Source organism: Pantherophis guttatus, chromosome 4, assembly GCF_059756535.1.
Source record: "Pantherophis guttatus breed Tessera chromosome 4, ASM5975653v1, whole genome shotgun sequence".
Classification (NCBI taxonomy): domain Eukaryota; kingdom Metazoa; phylum Chordata; class Lepidosauria; order Squamata; family Colubridae; genus Pantherophis; species Pantherophis guttatus.
In genome coordinates, this window is record NC_142066.1 from 110,520,227 (window position 1) to 110,543,716 (window position 23,490).

General features: G+C 35.6%; 1 protein-coding gene across 11 annotated transcripts in view; it reads right to left on the minus strand.

The window, feature by feature from the left end:
- RARB (retinoic acid receptor beta) overlaps positions 1 to 23,490 on the minus strand; it is a 559,406-nt gene that overhangs the window by 271,299 nt on the left and 264,617 nt on the right. Inside the window, exon 1 of one of the 11 annotated variants that reach the window (XM_087892560.1) lies at positions 6,122 to 6,278. The exons of the other annotated variants lie outside the window; for them this stretch is intronic. The gene's annotated coding sequence lies outside the window, so the exon portion shown is untranslated. Of the gene's footprint in view, positions 1 to 6,121; positions 6,279 to 23,490 lie in introns of those variants that run through there. 11 annotated transcript variants of the gene reach the window in all.

Genomic DNA, 23,490 nt, shown 5'->3' on the forward strand with positions numbered 1-23,490 from the left:
ACCTCAAAGATTTTTTTCCTTATCTTTGTTTCCTGTGAGAAAGCAACAGAAAAACAAATTATTTTGAAATCTTGTCTTACAATCAATGATCGCTAACTCCCTCTCTTACATCAAAGACTCTGGGCTACTTTCATTGCATTCCTTCCTGACTTTTTTTTTACATTCTGACATTTGAATGACTTGATAAAATTAGGAATATTTTTTTTCCCATTTCAGTTTTCACAGGGATTGGAAATTATGCAGCAGTCACAAATACCCATGCTCTTGTCTGCAGTGACATGAAGCCAAAAGAAGATTTGCTTTCTGTTTTTGTCTGCTGAGTGTGGGCTAAACTGAAGGCAAAGAACATGACATGGCAACCAAGAGGAAGCCATTTCATTTACTGTATTTTAGAAGCTATTTTTTGTGATTCTGGGCCTCACATCAGTTTCCGAGTAACTGAGTTCAATACATCTTGATTAGGGTAAGGGGTGGAAGACGTGTCACCTCAGGTAGCACCTTTGGCCACTTCTGGCTGAGGTACATGTGATATGAGAGATTTGCTACAAAACACAAAAGGAAAAGCACAGAAATATTAAAAATGCATTTTTAATTTCAGAAAAGGCCGAATGAGTAAATACAGATTATGCTGCCTCAGACATTCCTTTTCCAATGTGAAGTAGGTTGACTGGGAGAAAACCACTTAAACAGAAGGCTATAGGAAAGGAAGCAGGAGAATTGATTCTTCATTTGCATACCTGGCCTTATTTTATTTTAAGTCCTCAACCCTTCTTTTAAAATAATAAGGGCATGGAGAATTCAAGGATCTTCTTTAAGAATGTTCACTTGGCCCTAAAATAACTTCAAACCAAAAGCCTTTGAATGTCAGGGAGCATGTTGGGAAGTGGGGGTGGAAAATGGGTAGAAAAATGATGGTGGTGGTGATGATGATATAGCCAAAATCTCCATTACAAGGCAAGAATATGGGTAACCAAACATAAAAAGCTTTGTGGACGATGGGGTGATCAAAGAAGTTAAAGATTAATATTTCACACCAAGAACAAAAGGATGCTCTTTTGTTGTCCTGTGCTTATTCCTTTGAATATAAACATTGTTTTGAGAACCATTTTTTTCTTTATACAATCTTTAAAGGATAATAAATTAGGCCTTGGACAACCATACAAGCTGCTACTAGATGTGAATGTGAATGTGTCTGTAGAAAAGGCTGACTTTCAATCAAAGTCCATTGAAAGAATAGTTGGATTTTCTAAAGAAGCATGTTGTGCCTATTAACAAACTTACAAAAGCAGCTATTTTCTTGATTTATGTTTGGTTGCTATAGTGATCTTGCAATATAGACAGACAGATGAAGCCTTCATTTAACAGTCCCATAGGCTTTCTCTCACTCTATTTAGAAGGTATACAACCACAGTAGATAAAGTCTATTGTACAAGTAACTATTATATATCCTAAATTGGCTTTAAACACTCTCAAAAACTAGCTATGAATAAGTAGAATTAATTCAGGCCTTGTACTTTGAACCATTTTTACACACGTTCAAAAAACAGTTTTGGATCTTTCTGCCTTGATCAACAATTGTTTTGTTATCTTTTTCCTTCTCTCAAAAATTTCATCTGGGCTTAGAACCAAGGTTGAACCTGATTAGTGTTTGGATGAATGGCCTTAAGAAAACCCCAAAACGGAAGAGAAATTTTTTAAAAATAATCCGGAAATAAGGCAATGGCAAAATGCATGTCTCTTATTGCCAAGAAAACCCCATTCATGTAGTCATCAGGAGTTGAGCTGATTTAAATAACAAAACAGCATGAAAACAATGTCTTGCCTCAAGGATTACAGCCGATTTCCCAGCAAAAACCAATTGATCACCTGGAGCTATGCAGAAAGCCTAGACAGGACAGTTACAAAAAGTATGTAATAACAGGAATGACAATCTACAACAGTAGATTGTCTTCAAGCACCAACTAGCCTTTACCTCTGGGGCAAAGTCTGGAGAACTGCAGATTGAGACTCTCCAGTTATCGTGTTGTAGCACAGCAGTAATTATACTCAATTAAATATCTGATATACAACATTATATCTGTACTTTAAAAAAAAAGCAAATAAGGATTAGCTAGCTAGGCATGAACATGCTTACTGGTATTTACTATAATTCAGCCTTAACTTTTCCTGTAACAAGTTACAACTGCAGTACTAAAATGCCTAAGGATAATGCCATAGGATCCATAGGACCTTAAAGTATACAGATAGATCCTGTATGTAGAATAATCCAAAAGAAATAACCCTATCAGAATATTTGACAATATTTTTCCTTTAGATTTTAAGATCTGTACGAGATAGCAGTGCCCTTTTCCCAAAAGGGGAGAACATAGATGACTTAATCTTACAATATGGTAATGGCTGATTAGGTATTAGACATTCCCAGATTAGGACAAAACCAACATTTATACAATATGCAAAACTGAATAAAATACATTGTTAGGCTTTCTCAATATGAATTCATGAGAGAAAAAGGTGGTTAATTAGTTTTGATTATATTGTGCTCCAAAATCAGTTTAAGTTCTTTCATGTCCACTTTGTGTCTAACTGCTGTGTATAGAATACTATAATATAAAATTATCAAGGTTGCCTTTCTGATTAAGCATATTTTCAATTACAATTTTATTTTTTGTCTCAAGTGATCTCTGACATTGTAGAGACTATTATTGAAACAATACTTGTGAAGAACTAAAATGGACAAATAAATATTGGAATTTGGTTTTATTCAATGCTACTGCATTACCACAGATCATCCAACATCAAAGCTCAAACAGGATTTGGCTACATTGATTTTTATTATATTCTAATCTACTATGCTGCTGTTTGTGAACAACTACCATATATATATGAAGTCACTTTTCTTTTTTTAAATTAGAAACTGCTGTTTGTTTGAAATTTACTCAACTTTCTAAGGATAGACATCCTATGGTCTTACTAGTTGAACTACAACTCCTACCTCATTGTAACAGGTACTGTAGTTCAATATTTGACTTCTGTTTCCTGTAAGTAAATCAATTATGTATTCTTTTAGTGACTTTACATTTGTCTGTCATTTTGATATCTAGTTTTAGATTTCAAAACTGGGGCCCATAACACAAAGCAAAATATTGCTTTGTTTACCTAATTTTAACTGAGAATTATGAAATAGGTCTGTGCAAGCAAAACACCACCAGCTCTACATAGTGCCTTATTTCCATGAATGCAGTCCATTGCATTGGAAGTATGCCAACCTTTTCAGAATAAAACTGTTGGGAAATTATACTAGACTAGACATGGGAAATGGTGGCTCAGTAGCTAAGATGCTGAAATTGTCGATTGAAAAGTCGGCAGTTCAGCAGTTCGAATCCCTAGTACCGCGTAACTGGGTGAGCTCCCATTACATGTCCCAGCTTCTGCCAACCTAGCAGTTCAAAAGCATGTAAAAAATGCAAGTAGAAAAATAGGGACCACCTTTGGTGGGATGGTAACAGTGTTTCATGCGCCTTTGGAGATGAGCACCGCCCTCTAGAGTTGGGAACGACTAGTACATATGTGCGAGGGGAACCTTTACCTCTACCTCTACCTTAGACTAGACTAGACTAGACTAGACTAGACTAGACTAGACTAGACTAGACTAGACTAGACTAGACTAGAATAGAATAGAATAGAATAGAATAGAATAGAATAGCAGAGTTGGAAGGGATCTTGGAGGTCTTCTAGTCCAACCCTGCTTAGGCAGGAAACCCTATACCATTTCAGACAAATGGTTATCCAATCACTTCTTAAAAACTTCCAGAGCATTCACAACTTCTGGAGGCAAGTTGTTCCATGATTAATTGTTCTAACTGTCAGGAAATTTCTTCTTAGTTCTAGGTTGCTTCTCTCCTTGATTAGTTTCCATCCATTGCTTCTTGTCCTACCCTTCAGGTGCTTTGGAGAATAGCTTGACTCCCTCTTCTTTGTAGCAACACCTGAGATATCAGAACACTGCTATTATGTCACCCCTACTCCTTTGTTTCATTAAACTAGACATATCCAATTCTGGAAACCATTCTTTATATGTTTTAGCCTCCAGTCCGCTAGTCATCTTTGCTGTCTTGTCTGCTGCTCTGGTCTTTCTAGAGTCTCCACATTTTTATTTTTTTTTTACATCATGGTGATCAAAACTGGATGCAGTATTCCAAATGTGGCCTTACCAAGGTATTATAAAGTGGTATTAACATTTGATTCTATTCTTCTGTTTATGCAGCCTAGAAATGTTTTGGTTTTTTTGGCAAATACAGCACACTGCTGGCTCATATTTAAATGAATGTCCACCAAGACTCCAATTAAATTAATCAAATTAACGATGCTTATGTGGTTTGTCATTATTTTGAAGTTTTTATTCCTAACTGTCATTTTTTCTTTCTTGGATTATATGTTTAATTTTATAGTGTTTTAATTTTAAATTCTGTTCACCATCCATAGCCATTATGGTGATATATCGAAGATGGTATATATTATCCTAGGAGTTGGTATCCTAGGAAATGGTAAATGGGTGATTGCCCTCTAGTAAATGGATGGTTAACTCTATGTCTATTTTTCAGAGTGACCATAACATGCTTTTAAATTTCAAATCTGCCTGGATATTCAAAAAATACTGAAGACTCTTTCAGTATAAAGTATGAGTAAAGCATGGTTCAAGATCATGCTGATAGCTGTCACTGTCTTAAAATAAATGTAAATTCTCGTAGCTAAATCTTAGAAGTTAGACAGAGGTAAAAGTAGAGCCATATATATACCCCACTGTCTTCAATTTAGCTTCTCCAGGCATTCAGACATATATTTAAACAGCTAAAATTAATGTTTAGGCAGGAACCAGAAGTTGCAGGGAATATACAGTTCTGGAAAGAACCCAGCCTGAGAATTTGAAAGGATCCTATTTAACAGACTTGGAGCATTTAATGTGACTTTGTGCATATCATTATCTTCTAGCCTAACAAACATTAGAGATTTGGTGTGTGTGTGTGTGTGTGTGTGTGTGTGTATGTATATGTGTATATATGTGTGTGTGTATATATACATACACATATACACATATACATTTAGATTTACACACACACACACACACACACACACATATTAACAAATTAATATATAATTTTAAAAATATGTTTAATATACAGATTATGAAGTTTACATTGTCAATACGCAAGTGATGATGTTACCTTGCTTCCCTGTTTTGCAGTCTTGAATGTTGTAGGGTAGATCTCCACCCAGCATGCAACTATGTTTAGATTTTACCTGATGATCCAGACTTATGATGCAAGACCCACTGATACACCAACGATAAAAATTGGAACTAAGGGTTGAATCCATGAAACCCAACATTTCCCAGTAATCTACATATTACTAAAATTATTGTGTATGTTTGATTGTTTGTAGCCTTCAATTGGGCAAAATGGTGCATCACAGGGGAACAATTTTTAAATAAATTTACCTTAAAAGACCTAACTTGAGAATGTGCCCAAAATCTGGGGTTTGTGATTGCTGTGGGATTGAAATTTAGCAAAACTGCAGACAAGTGCTGCAATGCTGCCACATCGTTACAGTAAGGTCAATCAAATCGTGATCATTTAATGTCCACAATTTGTCAACTATGTCAACTATGCTTGATTGGCACAATTGTTTTTTAAAAGGTGGGTATGTTTGATTCAACAGATGAGACAGAATTAATATTTCAAAACCATAATAGCACATGGCATATCACAGTTCCTGTAAATTATACAAACCAACTAAAAAGTTTTATTAACTGCAGTATATAGTGCCTTGAAACATTGTAAAGAAAGAGATAGGTTCATACACTGCACTAAACCAAAATGTGATTGGTTCTGAAGTAGCATCTTCTGTTAATTCAGACATCATTGTTTGCAAGCGTGGTTAATAGCTTAATGCTAATATGAATTTAGACAACAGTGTCTTACACAATAAAGTCACTAAATGTATCTTAGTGCAATATATAAACTAGGTAACAAACTAGCAGGTTACAAGGAAGTCCTCACTTAACAACTGAGAATCTCATTTAATGGGAATGGCTGGGATTACAACAGCAATAAAATCCACTTACCTTCACTACCAGTTCGGGAACGGGAGTGTGCAGGAGCACCCACATACGCAGAGGGTAAAAACAGGATGTAATGATGTCCCAGCAGGTGGAGGGAGCATCCCGCCGCTGGCACTACTGGTTCGCGCGAGCCAGATAGATCCAGCCAGATTTCACCGCTGGATTCCTAAATGATGCAATCATGTGACATCACACTTTACAGCCACATCGCTTAATAATGGAAATTACCATCATTAACCAAGAACTAACTGTAGTTTGCAAATAATTTCTTACTTACAACTCCTTAGAGAGGCCTCTGGTGAACAAAAACTGGGTGAAAGGACAAATAAATTTAATTTTCCAAGTTCATGGTACATGAAGGCAGTCATGACCCCCACAGAGGCATGGCTCAATGAAAGCAACCACAACCCCAACTAGCTCAAAGTAAGGCAAGGACAAACGCAGCTCCAGCAGATCTGAAGCAAGATGAATGCAAACGTGACTCCAACAGGTTCAAAGCAAGTCAAAGGCAAATGTGACTCCAATAAGTTTGAAGCAGGACGTTGTTCATGTTCATTACAGATATTTCTCCATATACAAAAGTAATGGAGAGTGCCCATTATGATTGCATGCTGCAACAATCATAAAATGGATTATAATCTTATAATCTTTTTTGCACTGATCAAGTAAATCATTTGGTCTATTTGGTCTGTTTGGTCTGCTGTTTAAGACATCAGACTAGAAAGCAGTAGACTGTTAGTTCAAGTGCTGTCTCAGCTGGGTGACCTTGGTCCAGTCATTCGCTTAATCCATTTCATAGGTTCATTGTGGGGAAAATAGGAGGAGGAAGGTGTTTCAGATAATAAACATGGAAAATCAATCAATCAATCAATCAATCAATCCATAGTTGTTAAGCAAATACCACCATCATTAAGCAAATCAATGGTCTGAAATGGGTACAGTTTAGCCAAAATTCAGAAATGCCTTAAGTTCAGTCATATGACAATGAAGGGGGCTTTACCATCATAAGTTCAAATTCACGTCATGTCCCTTTTTTTCAGGTTGATCATAATTTCAAATGGTCAATAAGCCACCAGTCACAAGTTGAGGGTTACCTGTAGTGATATTAATTTGGTCACCAGAATAAAAAAAAATCTGCTTGCTCAACTTGAAAGTTAAGAGTTGATGTTCCTGGGGCCATTCATAGCATGGAAAACAATTTGGCACTGCTGGAAAATTGGTCAAAAATGTGGAAATAGCAGTTTAATGTTTCTAAATGTAAGATAATACACTTGACTTGAGGAAAAGAATCCTCTGGCACAGTATAGTATTGGGGGTACAGTGTTAAACAAAACAATAGAAGAAAAGGATTTAGGTATAATATAGCAGATAACTGTAAAATGAGGAAATAGTGTGGCTGGGCAGCTGTAAAGAAAAAAAATTCTGGGATGTATTTCTGGAGGCACCAGCAGCAGGAAAAAGAAAGTACTAATCCTGCCACATAGGCCTCAGATCCCATTTGGAATACTGCGTCCAGTTGTCTATGGAGATTCTCAGTCATCCAGGTCATGGTTGTCACAAAGGTGACAGTGATCGGTCTCATTCGAGACAATGATGAAGACGAGAGGTTGAACAACTAGCCTGGAATTGAATACACTCAAAACTGTAGAAATGGTGGTAGACTTATAGACATATATAGACGAGAGGTTGACATATAGACGAGAGGTTGAACAACTAGCCTGGAATTGAATACACTCAAAACTGTAGAGAAACCCTTCCATACTTCCACCTTTTACAATACTAGACAACACAGTATCAATAGTAGAGACCTTCAAATTTCTAGGTTCTACCATATCGCAAGATCTAAAATGGACACCTGACATCAAAAACGTCATCACAAAAGCACAACAAAGAATGTTTTTTCTGTGCCAGCTCAGAAAGCTCAAACTGCCCAAAGAGCTGCTGTTACAGTTCTACAGAGGAATTATTGAGTCTGTCATTGTACCTCTATAACTGTCTGGTTTGGTTCTGCAACCCAACAAGACAGACACAGACTTCAGAGGATAATTAGAACTGCAGAAAAAACAATTGCTACCAACCTGCCTTCCATAGAGGAACTGTATACTGCACGAGTCAAAAAGAGAGCTGTGAAAATATTTACAGACCCCTCGCATCCTGAACATAAACTGTTTCAACTCCTATCTCAAAACGACGCTATAGAGCACTGCAAACCAGAACAACTAGACACAAGAACATATTTTTCCGAACGCCATCACTCTGCTAAACAAATAATTCTCTTAACACTGTCAAACTAGTTATTAAGTCTGCATTACTATTAATCTTCTCATCGATCCTATCATCGATCTCCTCCCACTTATGACTGTAACCTTGTTACTGGTATCCTTACAATTTATATTGACTGTTTCCTAATATTATTTGATTGCTTATTTGTTCCCTATGACTATCATTAAGTGTTGTACCTTATGATTTTTTTTTATTGAAAAAGTTTTTCGAATACAGATTTTTTCCCCCTTTCCCCCCATCCCCCTTCACCCTCCCCTCCCCCCATGGCTTCTCCAAGATAAAATCCAAATTGATATCACATTATATAATACTTTACCACCCTTTTACACCACCCCCTATGTGCTAACCATTTCTTTCTAACATTATTATTATATCCCCCCTATACTATACATTTCAAAGCAACATTCAGCTATAAAACTATATAATAAATCCTAATTTAGCATTTATTCAACTCATAATCTACCCATTTCCTCCATCCCCACACATATATCTCTTAATTCAAATCTTTTAAGTATATTAATATCTAAACATAACATCTCTTTTCCTAAACTAAACAATCAGTAACCTAACCTATCTCCACCCACTTTCCTACAGGTCTACCATACATAATATTTTTAATATCTTTATTCTTCTGCCCACACCACTAAAAGATATTTCCATATATAAACAAAATCCTCAAATGGCTTTAAATTTGTAATCCATATAGTATCTTCTGTAATGTCTTTCAACTAGATTATTAATTCCATCGCCCATGTTTGGGTAACATCAAGTTCTGCTTCCAACAGTGTATTCAGTATCTTCAATTACCATCTGCCCCCATCAATAATATATGTTTCTGTATATAAAAAACCACCCGAGTGACTTTATATTTATATTCCATGTAGTATCTTCTGTAGTATCTTTTGTCTAGATTATTAATTCCAACCACCACGTAAGGGTAACAACCAGATCTTCTGCATGCCCCAATTCCATAGTTCTCTTGCCTTATAACTCAACATATACGTAATCCATTTTTCAAAGAGTCCAAAATAGAAAGTTCCAATCCGCTCAATCAAAGGCCATCTTCCATATCCCAAGAACACCAGCACTGCAGAGATCTGTTATTCTTCTCAAAATAGTATAAGTCTGTAATTTGCCTCAGTTATATTTTCATGTATCAGCCTTCTATAAATCCCGCTTATTATATTTAACTGGCATTAATCTGTTGGCTAAAAAAGAAAAAAAAATTAGTTTAAATTTTTTTAGTTTTGTAGGACCTGCTTCTTCTTTTCTTAACTTGTTGTGGTTTAGATCTCCATCCTGGTTGCCTTCCTAGGACTTGTATATCAGCTGCTTGAGTTACATGCTGGTCTGTAACTTGATAAAACATCAAATCGAGGTCCAAAGCCGCCTCTCTTATATTTATAGGTGATCCAGCTATAGCCTCTGAAGGAGAATCCAAAAGCGGCTCATCCAAAAAGCCTTCTGTAACTTGTTGTTTTTCCATTACCTCCATCTCCATCTGCTTATCCTGAGTTTCAATTTCTTGTTCATTTTGCTTTTCTTTATCCCCCTCCTGTGTTCCTAACACTGATGACATACGTGGAGATGTTGGGCCCATTTTAAAAACCTTGTAGTAAAATTCTTCCGCTTTTTCAACAGTATTTAGTTGATATCTTTCTCCTTGATATCTCAATATTATACCAACTGGAGCATCCCACCTAAATGGGATGTTTTGTTTCTTTAGCTCAGTCACCAAAAATCCAAAATCCTTTCTATCTTTTAACATCTTGGACGGCAGCTCTTTATATATCCAAATCTTCCTTCCATTCATTTCTGGAGTGGAGTTAAAAGACTTTTGCACTATATCATTTCTTATTCCTTTATCAGTAAAGTAAATCACCACATCTCTGGGCAACTGCCTTTGTTTTGCCACCCAAGAATTTACTCTATAGGCCTTGTCAATCTTACAGAATACTTCTTCAGGACTAACCTTTAAAATCACAGCCAGAACTTCAGCAGACATCTTTCTCAAGTCCTCTCTGTTATTTTCCTGTATTCCCTCATTCTGTTCGCAAATTCCATAGATCTGAATTGCATCATTGTGACTTCATTTTCAATCCTTTGTTTTATATTATCTGCATTGTAAGTCTTGTGATCAGCTTCCTTTATTTTAGACTCTACTTCTGAGCTATTTTCTTGAATATTTATCAAATCATTTTCAATTCTTTGTATTTTGTTATCCAGATTATGAATCTTATAACCAGCTTCCTTCATTTTAGACTCTATTTCTAAGTTAAGATCTTTATCCATCTTTATAATTATTTCTGAAAAGCTTTTCAAAGCTGTTACAATATATCATTTCAGGTTATCATACTTTTGTTGTACCAACTCTTTAATTTCCTGTCTAAATTTTTCAAGATTCTGGTTCACAATCTCATCATGTCTTGCCATCTCCTCCAAAACAAATTCCTTTAGGTCTTTAAAGCCATTCTTCTGCATCTGCAAGCTCAAAACTTGTTCATGTGATTTATAAATGGGGGAGCCCCTCCCCCCCACAGCTTGGTTGTCTGGCTTTGTCAGTTTTAATGCCATCCTGCCACACAAACAGACTCTTTTTTTAAAAAAAAGACTTCTCTCCAGACAATATCAATATCAAGTCTCTAAGAAGGAAGAAACATGAAATAGGAATTTTTCTCTTCACTTCTAGCCAGCGCTATTGTTTCAGATACTTTGTAACATATTAAACTGTTCAAACGGAAGGACTTTCGCTTTCAGCTTTCTTCTCAAGCCTCAGCCAGTCGCCATTTTAAACTTTCTTTTTTTTCCCCTTCCACTCTTTCTTCACTTTTAAAATCAATCATAGGGTTGTTAGAAATACTTGCAATTTAGAGTCCCAAATCCGGATTTCATCCTGCTTATTTCAGACAGTCTGTTAGTTTTCGCTGATTGGGTTGGTCCGATCATCTGGCTCTGCAAAGTGCAGAGTTCCTCCGAAGCCCGGAGCAGCGGCGAGCTGGAAAGGGAGCCACATTCTGCTTCCTCCCCAAGAGTAAAAAAAAAACCTCTGGGGAGTTCGCAGAGGGCTCTACCTGCTCTCGCTGGCTCTCTCTCACGTCTCCTCAATGAGACGGAGTTTTTCGAGCCGTCTCTCAGCTGTAGGGCGGTCGAGGCTGGCGATCCCGAAAGACCATCTGGTGACGATGGAAACCAAACCGGAAGCCCGTACCTTATGATTCTTGATGAACATATCTTCCTTTATGTACATTGAGAGTATATGCACCAAGACAAATTCCTTGTGTGTCCAATCACACTTGGTCAATAAAAAAAAAATCTATTCTATTCTAAAAGGCAATTGGACTTTGGTTTTCCTTGAAGACATTTTGTTTCTCATCGAAGAAGAGCTGAAGAAGCTTCTTGGATGAGAAGTGAAATGTCTTCAAGGAAAAACAAAGTCCATTTGCGTTTTGAAAAAGTATTTTTGGAACTATGTCCAGTTCTGAGAATTAAAAAATAAAAAATAAAATTGAGTGAGTTCAAAGCAACATAAATGGTGCAAGATTTTCAGTCATCCAGGTCATAGTTGTCTGAAAGATGCTTTTTCAAGAGGCAACTGGACTTTCTGGGGATTTTTTGAAGACTTTTTGCTTCTCATCTAAGAAGCTTCTTCATCTGACTGAAGAACTGACTGGATAGTGGGAAATGGAAGGATTTATACTCATTGCAAACACCTGGTCATTTATATACTTTTAGCGAGTCATTAAGACCACTTGGATGTTTATCTATGTCGTCAGGGTCACCTGAGTGGTGCAAAATGGGTATGGAGCCTTCTTGGAACTGTTGAAAGGTCTGTGTTGTAGACTAGAGATAAATTGTTATATTTCCCCCTCTCTTGAGAGAGGGCTGTTCAGTTTTGACATAGATGGCTTCTTTGACCCCTCTTTCAAACCAGTGGTCCTCTCTTTCTAAAATGTGGACTTTGCTGTCTCCAAACAAGTGGCCTTTGTCTTTAAATGAAAATGGACTGCTGAATCTAGTCCTGATAGGTTTGTTCTCCTATGTTGTGCCATATGTTTACGAAGTAGTTGTTTTGTTTCCCCAATATACACATCTACACATGGCTCATTGCATTGTACTGCATATATCACATTGCTCAGTTTGTGTCTGGGTGTTTTATTCCAGCTTCTGCTTAAGTGTATTCTTGGGTTTGAAATGTGCATGTATGTTTTGTTGGCTGAAGATCCTCCTGAGCTTTTCTGATATTCATGTATTGCATCATCATCATCATCATCTTTCAGTCAGACACGAAGAAGCTTCTTGGATGAGAAGCAAAAACGCCTTGAAAGAAAACCCAAAAAGTCCAGATGCCTCTTGAAAAAGCACCTTTGGGATAATAAAACATATCGGAAGCGACTGGAGGAACTGAATATGTAAAGCCTGGAGAAGGGAAAAGGGGGATATTTATATTGAGTGTAAATAAGGTTCTAGAAAGCAGTATTTTTAATATTAAGCAAAAATCAAGAAGACAAGGACATAACCTCAAACTGACAGGAGAAAAGTTAAAAAGTAATGCTAGATAAATACTTGTGTATCATCTGACAAAAATTTAAAAAATAAAATAAAATAAATGATAATAAAATAATAATAATAATTAAAAAGAATAAATTAAAAAGAAAACAAAAACAAACAACTCAAAAGAGCAGACAATGGACCACTAGGTCTTTTTCTGCCTTCAAGTTTCTATGTTTATATTTCTGTTGAGCTTAGCTCAATTCTAATGAAGCTGCCTTAAATAGTTAAGTAGATTTAAAGTGAGTTTGATTTATGATCAAATGCTGTTTGTTAATTAAATTTAAGCACTTGTTCCTGAATTATTTGATCTTGATGCATTTTCTAAAAATCCACACTATTAAAGATATTTTAGATAAGTCCAACTGTCCTCCTACCAATAATTAATTTTTAGAAGTTGAATCTAATTCTGTTTATACAACTTTTTAAAAAAGCAAACTTAAATAATCAAGCAGAATGTTACTTTTTAATGTTTTTTTTAATCTTAACATGTGTTAATTGAAAAAACTATTTTTCTATATATGCCCAATAAAATTAGACCATAATTACAATTTAATTGCACTTTCAGGTGAGAAAATATTATTTACACAGCGTAAAATATCTTCTTGTTGCCACAATTTGATATGAAATCCACTGGATTCTTAACTTCAATTTAGACTAATTGTTACACACAGCTTGTCTATATTGTGGCATCTGGAACACATTTTTCATGCATGAGAGATGACCAAAAGAATCACTGGAAAGGATCATTCTATACATTATTTGCAGCAATGGATTGCTCTTAAGTCTCATCTTTTAATTAGGTTTCTTTTGAGAAAGAGACAAAAGAAACTTTTGGTCGATTTGATTAAAATTTATGGATTATTTTTAAATTGTAATTTTTAAATGCTAAAACAAATTTAAGTTGTTAAAATTATTATATGACTGCATTTTTGTTAATTAATACAATAAATTAAAAAGAAAAAATAGCAAGTCATCCACTATATCCCTTGCAATTTGCATAGAATTTATATAAAATTTGTGATTTTTTAGTTATACGATACAGTTCCAGTATTCAGCAACTTTCAGCAACTTTCTCAAAGAACATTTGTAAAAATACAATATAACTGAGGGAAAATGTCAAGATATTCCAGCCTGTAAGAAAAATAATATTGCTGACATTTGTTAAGCAATCCTTACAGCTTGTAGGGTTATTGGTCTGGTTACAGCCAACATTCAATTCTTCTGTTTATCTTCAGGCCAAGAGATGCAGGCAGTATGTGGTTTTCTAGGCTGACCTGCTAATGACCTCCATCCAGGCCTGGAGTGACTAGCATGCCTGGGAATCAGAAGATATTTAACTTTGATGCCAATTCAACCTCAGGATGATGCTCAAAGGAACTACCAGATCCTTTGCCTAGAATGTGACATAAATTTGATTAAATCAGACTTTATCCATATCTTATACTGAATTTAAAATAATTATTAAAAAAGCAAAACTAAGCAAATAAGCAAACTTGTGAATAGAAATAGGAGGTGTATCAATCTGATTCTTAAGTAGTTTATACTGATTCCTATTATAATCCCTGAAATCTAATTATATTGGCGAGAGATACTTTCTTGATCACTTAGCTGCTTTGTGTTCATTTAAATAATAGGCGATTAAACAATGAGCAGTATCAAATTGAGACTAATTTTCCCAGAACTAAAATTCCCCACAGGACAATTTCAACATGTATCACAATCATTTCCAGATGTACTGTGCTCTCTTGATAAATTAGACAGCATTTTTTATTCCAATAGGCAGCTAGTAACAAATGACAAAAACATTAATATATTAATATGTACAATGCTGCATATCAGTACTTCAGTACATTGTATGATTTTGCAGGTTTGGTTGGTGCACTTCAGAAATACATTCATTTATTATAATTTTTATCATTTCTTCAATGTTCAAAGAGACTGAAAGCTTGCAAGATGTTCAATTATAACAATATTTTGAAATTCTTTGTCCAAAATGTGTTTTCAGATCAATGACCTTTCACAAAATTTAACTAAATACGGTAGGCATAATTCACACAGTACTTCTCTTATATTGTAGTGATTGGAATTTGCAGCCAAGATAATGTAATTTAATACTTAAACAATTTTTTCAACAGTTAACAATATGTAGAATGAAATCCCACAGACAGACACTTCACTTAATCACTTGTCATTTAAGAAAAAGAATTGTCAAACTGCAAATATTTACTGATCATACATACACAACCAATCTTAGTTTGAGAAACAGAGAGAAGGTTATTGTATCTACAAATGAAGCTCCTTAAGGAAAGACATAGATTATTATGAAATACTATACAATTTAATAAAACCTCTTTGATCATATTCTATTTCTTCCAAAAGCCTAGATCAGTGGTTCCCAAACTTTTTCAGTCCACTGCCCCCTTGGTGCTACAAACTCATCCTCAGTGCCCCCCACCCCCACCCCTATAAATAGCATTGTTCGGAATAGCAGTTTGAATGACCCACTAAGGAAGATAGTAACAGTAAAATTCAAAACTGTAACAATTAATTGCACATTTATTCAAAATCCAATTTAAAAATCTTTTGTTAATTCAACAAAATTGTTGAACACGATCCAGTGATACCACCCCCTTGCCTCTTAGTGCCCCCCTGCCGCCCCCCTTGCCTCTTAGCGGCCCCCTAAGTCACCCCACTGCCCCCCAGGGGGCAGTACCACCCACTTTGGGAACCACTGGCCTAGATCATCTACCGTATATGAGTTACATTGGGTGAAGAATACATCCTTATCCCAGAAATTTTTAAACAATTCATTTTGTGTACTACTTAACTAATTATTAAAATTAGTAATTATTAAAACAGACACATCAAATACTAGTCATTAGAATCTTCCTTAACAGAACGGCATACTGCTTAGGCTATTAGAAAACTTGGCAGCCACTCAAAACCTACAATAGCTTCTAATTAATTGATCTCGCCTCTAATCTGCTATTGTTCGCCCAATGCTGATCATTTGTTTGGCCTACGGATCCTATTGCCCCTTTCATTTGATTGTATTTGTTACTGTACCCTTTCTATCTCTTTCAATTAAGTACAGGTTAAGTGGTTCAACCACAGAAGAATAGGAGATAATGGCACCAATCAAAGTAATCTCTTTAATTTGCTAAATGGATTACAAGGAAACCCCAGCCAAAGTGAAGTCATTGCCGTTGGCCTTCGCTTAAACCATACACAAAGAGTATTAACCTATGAAGTGCCAAACTAATACTTCAGTACTATTTATTCCATCTGGTACATCCGTACCACAGATTTGGCCATTGTATAGGTATTCTCTTTCTGAAGAACAACCATTGCTGGGAACTGCCCAACTCAGCTACATATCTTTGCTTTCAAAAGTTAACATTTTGGTATATCTGGGTAAAGCATTCAAAAATATGGCACAGCTCAAATCAGAACAAGTAGAATTATAATCTCTTTAAGGACAAGCTTAGAATAGACCCCATTTTTCATATTTATACTATAAATTCAAATTAAGGTTCGTAGACATTCTTACTTTTGCTGATTAAATGAAAATGCTAACAATAAACATGCTTTGTCCTTAAAATGGTTTGCAGACTTTTCTTCCCCTCCCAATCCTTTTCTAAAGTATCCAGAACTAGGCAAGCAGCCAAGAGAACTACATGTTCAGTATGTTCTTCACTGATCAATCAAATAGTGGTTTTATAAATGGGAACTGCATAAGACCAGCAGTTATTTTATTTTATCATTAGTCAACAAACAGGGACCTAGGAAAAAATGGGATAAATGCACAAAAATTACTACTATTTATTATCAAATAATTTTTTTCAGACACAAGACTCATGTTTAATTAAAAGATACATTTGAAGATCCACTGTTTAATTCACTACCATTGATTTATACAGGTAATAACTGCTGTTGTTGAATCTCAGCTAAAATCAACCTAACAGAGCATTTTTCTCCAAGATGGGGATTTCCAGATGTTGGGCATTAGGTCTCTTATTCTTTAAACAGCAGGGATATTGCTTAAGAAATTACTAGAGTTGCATTTAATCCATATTTTTATTTTTTTATTTTTTATTTTTATTTAGATTTATATGCCGCCCTTCTCCGGAGACTCAGGGTGGCTTACAATGCGCTAAGCAATAGCCTTCATCCTTTTGTATATTTATACAAAGTCAGCTTATTGCCCCCACAACTGGGTCCTCAATTTACCTACCTTAGAAAGGATGGAAGGCTGAATCAACCTTGAGCCTTGGCGAGATTCAAACCTGCAGTAATTGCAGGCAGCTGGTCTTAATAACCAGCTTAATAACAGGGTGCCTTAGACCACTGTACTACCAAGGCTCTTGGTAGTACTGCTGGAATAACTGCTGGAATAACCTCACCGCTGCTGAATTCTGCACAAATCTTAACTGAGAAGACAAGTTTGAATATGCATTTTAGTGAGGAAGGAGAAAATGAAAAAGTATCAAAACCCTGTGAAAATATATACATTCACTCTTGAAAAATGCTTCATTTTAAAACTAGTTGTTACAATATGAAATTGTTTATTAATGTTCAACAAAGGACATTTAGAACTGCAAATCACATTCAGTGGTACCTCCGTATTCATCCTTAATTGGTTCCAGGAAGTGCAATGAGTACCAAAAACAATGAGTAGCTAAACAAATTTTCCCCATAAGAAGTAATGTAGTGAATCCAATCCAGCTGATATCAATAAGTTCTAGTTTGTTCATTGAGTACCAAACAAATGATGAGTACCGGGACAAAATTTTCAATCAAAATATGTTGAGTGCCAAATTTGATGAGTTTCAAAGCAGCTGAGTACCAAGGCACCACTGTATATAGTTCCATATTATGACTGAAATGTAATTTACACATAAAACATTTTTCAAAGAACGTCTAACAATTATAGGAGTTAACTGAACTATTCATATGGGACCATTTAGAAATATGCAATAAAGCAATAATTTTCCTAGAATCAGATGCATGTTTCTATAATGGCAACTTCTCAGTTGTTTAAATCTTTATCGTTTGTCATCTAATTTTAATTCCTTTAAAAGGAGCACATAGTGAAGATGTTTCATATTATTATGCTTACACAAGTCCAAACCTACAAGATTTGCAAAACAAAAGAAGCAAACTTGCTTGTATCACATGTTTTGTTTATATTATTGCTTTCGTTTATAGCATTGGCGATGCTATGCTGACTTGTTTTTGAATGCTGGAAAAGATTCTGGGAATGGAGGTTAAGTCTGAGGCTCTAAGTAATGGGAAGAGAGCAAAAAATGGAAAGATATGCATTGGAATCACCAGCTAGCCCTTTTCTGGTTAGTTGATCAAAATGTATCAATCAAGATTTATGTACAAAAGCAAAATACTCAACATGCAGTTATTTTTCACTTTGATATGACTATATGCTCTTTGATCATCATTTACCTGAATCCTTATGTCACACAAAAATAAAATGCATACACATATATTTTTAAGATGATTCTATGGAAATATTTTCTGGTCACACGACTGGTGAACAAGTAAAGGCATTGGCTGATCTGGATCATTGTAGTGCTTGAGTCTAGGTGACATGGATGAATTAATTCTTATATAACTAACTAACTAACTTTATTGTCATTGTACGTGTATACACAGTATACCCATACAATAAAATTCACTTAACACCCAAAGACCAGGTCCCCAAACACACTCCCACTCACCACAATTCTCCACCTCTAAACCACCCAAACATCCACACAACAGACCAGCTCACAGATGGTGGCCCTTTAGTTCATTGTTGAGTGCAATTATAGCTCTGGGATAAAAACTATTCAGAAAACATGTGGTCCGAGTTTTAATTGTTCTGTATCTTCTGCTAGAAGGCAACAGTCCAAAAAGATTGTAAGCAGGATGGGAAGAGTCTCTGAGAATGTTATGCAACTTTCTCAAACAGTGACATTCGAATATGTCATCCAGAACTGGTAGCTGGAGTCCAATGATATTCTGGGCAGTTTTAATGATTATCTGTAGAGCCTTTTTGTCCGCTACAGAGCTGCTCCCATACCATGCAAGAATGCCTTATGTCAGGACACTCTTAATGGTGCTGTGATAGTAGGACAGAAGTAGATGCAGAGATAGATTTATCTTCCTGAGCATTCTCAGGAAGTACGGCCTCTTCTGTGCCTTCTTCACAAGCATGTTAGCATTCATGGTCCATGAGAGGTCCTCCGAGATATAAATGCCCAGAAATTTAAAACTACCACCCTCTCCACCTTCTCACCAATAATGTACAATGGTACATGTACATTTCTCTTCTTCCTGAAGTCAATTATAAAGAACTAAATTCTTTAGTTTTTGTGGTGTTAAGTGTTAAGTGTGAGATTATTTTCATTACACCACAATGTCAGCCCTTGTACTTCCTTCCTATAAGCAGACTCATTGTTCTTATTAATGAGCCCCACCACTGTTGTGTCATCCGCAAATTTAATAATTGTGTTGGTGTTATACAATGGGATGCAGTCATATGTGTACAAGGAATAAAGGAAAGGGGATAATAAAGGAAAGGAACCCTGAGGGGCTCCTGTGCTTATCAGAGTAGAGGAATGGTGAGATCCCATCCTTACTGACTGTGGCCTATCTGTAAGAAAATCCCTTATCCACAAACAAATCCTCTGATTTATACCCAAACTGGATATTTAAAAAAAACAACCTGAAGACCGAAGCAATGCTGCAGGTGCTACTAGGAAATAATTCTACAAACCACGATTGCATTGGACAAACCACATATGTATTGGACAAAGAACTAAAATAGTATTTTAAGGAGAAAGTTCAGGCCTAGACTTAGGGAGAGGGAAACAGTAGTAATAGCACTTAAACTTATATACTGCTTCATATAACAGGATCCGTACCCAACATGGTGTCTGCCAGGATTCATTGTTTAAGTGGGGTCTTGTATCTACCCCTCAGTGTGACTGCGGTGCTCCTCAACAAAATATCCATCACATTGTGTCTGAATGTCCATCAAGAGCTTACACCAGCCCAATGTCTGATTTTTTCAACATAGAGTACTCTGTCCTTGAATGGCTGGGTGGACTGGACATTAACATTTGAACCACTATAAGTATGGTATGTATTTGCCATATGCTAAATAAACAAACTGCTTCATAGTGTTTTACAGCCGTCTCTAAGCAGTTTACAGAATCATCATATTACCCTCAAACAATCTGGGTCCTCTTTTTACCAACCATGGAAGGATGGAAGACTGAGTCAACCTTGACTCTGTCAGGATCAAATTCTAGACAATGGGCAGAGTTATCCTGCAATAATGCATTCTACCACTGCACCACTATGGGAGGGAGGGAGGAGGGAGGGAGGGAGGGAAGAAGGAAGGAAGGAAGGAAGGAAGGAAGGAAGGAAGGAAGGAAGGAAGGAAGGAACTTGAGCCAAACCTGAAGCCGAAGACACCAGCCTGAAGATGATGAATGAGACTTTGTCGAAACGTCGCCAAGAAACCTCCAATTTTACGCGGGAGAAAACCCGAATAACCAAAGACCTACATACAAACACCCACGAAAACCTCAGAAAACATATATATATATATATATATATATATATATATATATATATATATATATATATATATATATATATATATTCTTTTTACATATTTCTATATACATTTATATATCTCCATATCTTTATATGACTTAGATATATTTATATACATTTATATATTCATATAATACATACAGCTTCAATTTAAATTCGTGACATCTTTCTCATTAATTTCCTGCTTGGTGTTAGTACTACGAAACAAGTTGCTTATTTAAGATAAGTTACACATTATAACTGTGATATAAATGGGAAATAGAACGCTAATTTACTAATAATAATTTGATAATCATTGTATTTAATCACCTGTGAATATAACCAAACTAATTATAAATTAATTACAAATTAATTATTATTATAAATTAAGCATTTATAGTTATAGATATTGATTGATTGACTGATATAGATTGATAAGTAAAACTACTTAATATCTGAAGGTGATATATATATTTAAAAAGAACATTTTCTGGAACATAAGAAATAAGACAACATTGGATAAAGAGAAGAGGTAGTCAGTGAATGATAATTTGGAGGAATATTGAAAGAATAGTAAGAGCCCAAAAAAAGGTCTTGAGAGAAATGACAAGTCTTTCATCAATGGTATTAAAAACAGGAAAGAAGACTACCACAAACCCTATGATAACTATGACTTCACCAGCAACACAGAGATCGACAGAAGGGCTGTCTAAAACAGAAAAATCTATGGTGATACCGACTATGCAAGCCACGCAATCGACCCTGACACTAATCCAAGACACTATGCTGAAGATGCAAGAAAAGATGTCTAACAACCACGAAGAGTTAAAGACGAATATCCAAGCCTTAGATCATAAGTTGAATGAGATACAAGAATCAATACATAACAATGAACAAAGGATAAAAAAGGTGGAAACCAGGATGGAACAAAATGAGAAGAATTTGGATTCAGTAGATCAGAAACTGATGGCGCAAAATAGAGAGCTAGAAGACTCGATAATTCAGTTAGAGATGGATAGAGCATCTTTCTACTTACGTTTTCAAAACATAGTAGAAGATAAAGAGGAAGACCTGGGACAAGTGATGGTTGAATTGATCGCAGAAATATTACAACAAGATAAGCAGAATATAATTAAAGAATTAGATGAAGTCTATAGAGTGCAGACCAATTATGCTAGAAGGAATAGACTAGGGAAGTGCTTATCAGATTCGCAAGGAAAAAAGAGAAGGCTATATTGTACAACATGGCGAGAGAAGAACCGGTGACGTATAGAGGGAAAGAGGTAATAATCTTGAAACAGGTTCCCAGGAGAGTGAGGGAAATGTGAAGGACTCTCGATTTTTAGCTGTATAATTAAATAAAAGGAACATCCTGTTCAGATGGATTTTGCTGGAAGATATGTTAATTACCTGGCAGGGGAAGAAAATTAAAATAGATAGTTTAATAACTGCACAAGACTTCCTTGACCAATTGAGAGGAACGGAGGAGGAACAAAGCAGCAAGGAAGAAATAGAAGCAATAGCACCAGAAGAGGAAACTCTCTACCAATGGAACACCAAAGAAGGAACCCCGGAGAAGAAGGAGATAGAAGAAAAGGAAAGCAAAGAGACAAAAGGGAAGAAACTAAGACCTCAAAGAACCACACGAGCAAACAGAAACTAAAGCCGAGCAAGAAAATTAGAAATGGAGGATTGGAAACTAACATCAATTAATGTTAATGGATTAAATGATAGTAGAAAGAGAAAACCAATACTCACAAAATTAGTTAAGCAGAATGCCGACATAATATGCCTTCAGGAAGTTCATATAAGAAAAGAAGATGAAAATTTGTAGAATATAAGAAATTTGGAAAAACCTTTACCTCACTAGCGGGGGGGAAAAAGAGGGGAGTAGTAATATACGTTAAAAAAGGGATTGTTAAAATATAATGATACCAAGGGGAGAACATTAATGATTGAGATAAAGAGAGGGAACTCTCCAATATTATTGGTAGCTATATAAGCCCCAAACAAAAAGCAGGGGGAATATTTTAGAAAACTCCATGAGCAAATAAGTAGAATGGAACATAGTAACATCTGTATAATAGGAGATTTCAATGGGATAGTAGATTCTGATAAGGACCATAAGAGCAGTAAAGACAAAAAAAAAAAGGGACAAACTACCAAGAACATTTTTTGATTTAACGGACGAATTGAACTTAGTAGATATTTGGCGGACTTTGCATCCGAATAATAAACAATATACCTTCTACTCGAATCCCCAAAAATTGTGGTCAAGAATCGATATGATATGGGTTAGTAGGAATTTCAGAATGGAAATAGAATCTGTAGAAATAACACAAATATATGGGCAGACCATAACCCTTTAGAAATAAGGTGGAAAAACTCACAGAGGAAGAAACAGAAGAGATGGAGGCTAAATATGCAACTTTTGAGGGACAAAGAATATATAGAAAAAGTCAAGGGAGAATTAAAATTATTTTTTAAGGAAAATGAAAATCAAGAAACACCCTGAGTAATTATATGGGACATGATGAAGGCATATTTAAGAGGGTTGGCAATATCATATAGTGCACATAAAAACAAAGAAAAAAGAAAGGCACAGAAGGAATATTTAGAGAAACTGGGGGAGGCAGAAAGAGAATTGCAGCAAAACCCGGGAGACAAGGCGGCAAAAGAAAGTTGGATGATGTTAAGACACAAACTGAATATTTTAGATCAGAAAGAATTGGCATACAAAATAAAAAGATCAAAACAATAGTACTTTGAAAATGCTTATAAACCGGGTAGATGGCTGTCTTATAAATTAAAGAAGGAGAACGAAAAAGGGATCATCTATCAATTGGAAGACACGAAGGGAAGTGTATTAAATAAAGAAGAGGACAAGCTCGAAATTGCTCGGGAATATTATGCAGCATTATATAAAGAAGAAGAAGTTC